Below are 3,345 nucleotides of genomic sequence, written 5' to 3'. Positions count from 1 at the left end.
TTTTAGTTCAGTGAACTAAATGAGAAAATGTGCTGAAAGATCAGATTCTACTCAAGAGAAAAAGAAATAATACTAGAATGACCTAAATCACACTAAATATGATTTTAAAAAGAAGAACATACAGACCAACTTGCCCAGTTTTCTCCAATTGAGAATTGAAATGAATCAAAATATTTGACAGATTCTTTTTTTTACTATTTTAGTGGGAAACCTAGAAAATTGAAAATTTAATGACACTATCACCTAAAAGCACTTCATGATTGAAAGTACATTGCTCCTGGTTCATAAGTAAAAACTGGTTCATAAGTAAAAAGGAGGTTCTATAGAGCAGTTAGCTAAATTTTATATGGAAATGACAGTAAGAAAGGCCCTATGCAGTATACCCTCTGTCCTTACTTATTTGTATAGCAAACTACAGCAATGTTTTAAAGTGAGAAAAATCATCAAACTATCTTGCATAACAATAAAGTGAAGAAATGTATTTCCTTAACGATGTTTAAATATATTTAATTTTTATACTTAATTTTTAAGTCTTCTTAACAACATAGAGATAAAACAATGTAGGATATGAAACAGTAATCACTAATTATCAGATACGCCAAAGCAACTGAAAGTTGTCCATAAACCTCTTTATCACATAATTTACCTGTCAGAAAAAAACTATTCAAATCAGCAATATGTTTTTTAACTAGGCAAATATTAACTACAAATATGCTGTGGCCATTAAAGAGCTCTTATCATAGTTTTATTTTTAATTTTTAAGTGACTGACAATGACTTTACACCTAGAATTCAGTAATCCACTAAAAACTTGTGTGACCATTGATGATAAAATCCTTTGCTTTAGGACAGCCTATTTTTTTTAACAATGTGTTTCAAATCGGTAGTCAAGTTTTAAACTAATTGAGATATCTTTTCATGGAAACAGCAAAGCAAATCCAAAGTGTCATTAGACCTGAAACTATTAATAGAGTAAGAGAAAATGCCCCTCACAAGAATTTCCATATAACATCAAAAATTTAACACAAAGTAATTGGGACTGACTAAGGATCATGTTCCCAGGATTTCATAGTCAGATTATAGCCCTTTTCCAAATGTGGGATGCCATTTAAGTTAATCAAAGCTCTTTGGTCCAGAGCTTTACAAACTCTCTGTGATGAAAGACTGATCTTTTTATTTTCCTATCTATTCCAGATCAAATATATATATATATATATGTAAATATATGTATGTAAATATATACACATACATATAAGCATTTTGGTTATTTTTTAATTTTTTTAAAGATTAATTTATTTATTTCTCCATGAGAGACACAGAGAGAGAGAGAGAGAGGCAGAGACACAGGCATAGGGAGAAGCAGGCTCCACCCAGGAAGCCCGACGCAGGATTCCATCCTGGAACTTCAGGACACATCCTGGGCTGAAGGCAGCGCTAATCCACTGAGCCACCCGGGCTGCCGAGCAGCTTGGTTTTAAATCATTTGGAAATGCAATGATTAAAACATGCTCACATGAAACCAAAATTAATTACTACAGCATTGTTACATACTCTAAGAATATTATAATGCTAAACCTAGAAAGGGATAGTAACACGACAGTTACTTTTTGAGCCATGTTTATAATAAGAAGATAAGCAAAGGAATAGGTCCACATTGAAGTAAATAATATAAGGTAGGTTTGACACATAAGCAACTCCTACCCAAACCCCTAATAGACATTGCTATATATAATTATAATTATGTAAATTGTCCACAAATAGATATGTATATTCAACACAATTCCATCCAAAAACATAGACTTGATTTATTTTTTTAGACATTGACAGGCCAATTCTAAAAATATATATGGAAATACAAAGGATCTATAAAAGATAAACCAATTCATTTTTAAAAAAAGACAAAGAGGTCTACACTACTAGCTTGCAAAAATTACTAGACATCTACATTGCCCAGGATTTACTAAAGGCTAGACAAAGAGTTCAGTGGTATCAAATAAGTCCAGAAATGAACTTACATATGCATGTCTATTTGATTTTCAGAAGAGATAACAAAGCAATTCAGGGGTAGAAATGACAACCTTTTCAACAAAGATGCTGCAACAACTGGTTTTCCAGTACAAAAATATATATATATATATTGGCCCTTAAATTCCACCATGTACAAAAATTAACTAAAAGTCAATTATACAACTAAATATAAAATCTAAAATTATACACATTCACCAAGGAAAACAAATATCATTGCCACCCTGGTATAGGCAAATATTTCTAAGATGGATAATAAGAAGTACAAACTAAAAACACGAAAGGTGATAAATTGAGTATAAAATTTGAAACTTTGTAATGCACTTTCTGTCAAAGAATATATAGAAATTATGAACTTTTAGTCTCAAAAAATCCATTAAAAATAGGCAAACTATTTTTTTTTTTTTAAATAGGCAAACTATTTGATAAGACCTTTCACACAAGAAGAGACACAAATGACATCACGTGAAGTTTTGCTCAACATCATTGGTCATTAGAAAAAATGTGAATTAAACCCCAAATGAAATTCCACTATATACTCATTAGAATGGCTAAAATTAGAAAGACTCAGAATTCCTTAAATTTTTACCTCAGCTGGGCAGCAACATAATAAAATAAAATCCCTAGCCTAACTCAATATATTCAAAACCTGATACAGGATTTTTTGTGGCTTAAAATAATTGCACTGGTTGTTTTCTACATCCTAGTGGAAAATTCAGACAAAGATGTAAAAGTATAGAGAAAATGTGAAGGAAAAAGTAAATCAACAAATATGTGTAAGCTACAAAAAGTAAGGTTTCACTTGAATCTTTTTTTTCCTTATTGCAAAAGAAGTTTCAAGTAAAATCCTTACTGTGCTCCTTCATTCAATATAGCTCCTTGAACATGACTCACTTTACTCCATTACTTAGAAGTCAGAAGATTCTTTTCCTAGCAAACAGATAGCATCTTTTCCACCCCTTCATACAAATAAATTTCTTTTCTTTTGTAAATGATAGCAGTACTAGATTTCTGGGTTTCAGATTTTCCTTGAGGTTTAATCTTTTTTTTTCACACTTTTAAGCTACTCAGAGAGTAGCCATGAGAATTAAATGAGGTGAATATAAATATATCAGGTAAACCAGGAACTGTCACTGCAGTGTTACCACTTATAATTACCATTAGTTGTTCCAAGGACATCATGCTGAGCTGTAGCTGACTCTGCAAGATAAGCTCTGATCATTTCCTGGATCTGCCTAAAATAAAAGAATATCTCAGATGTTATAAACACAACTTTTATACTTCACAGGAAATGCTAAGTTCTTATGTTAGTATAATAGAA

This window comes from Canis aureus, chromosome 18, assembly GCF_053574225.1.
Source record: "Canis aureus isolate CA01 chromosome 18, VMU_Caureus_v.1.0, whole genome shotgun sequence".
Taxonomy (NCBI): domain Eukaryota; kingdom Metazoa; phylum Chordata; class Mammalia; order Carnivora; family Canidae; genus Canis; species Canis aureus.
The sequence above is the reverse complement of the archived record's forward strand: the minus strand, read 5'-3'. Positions refer to the sequence as shown.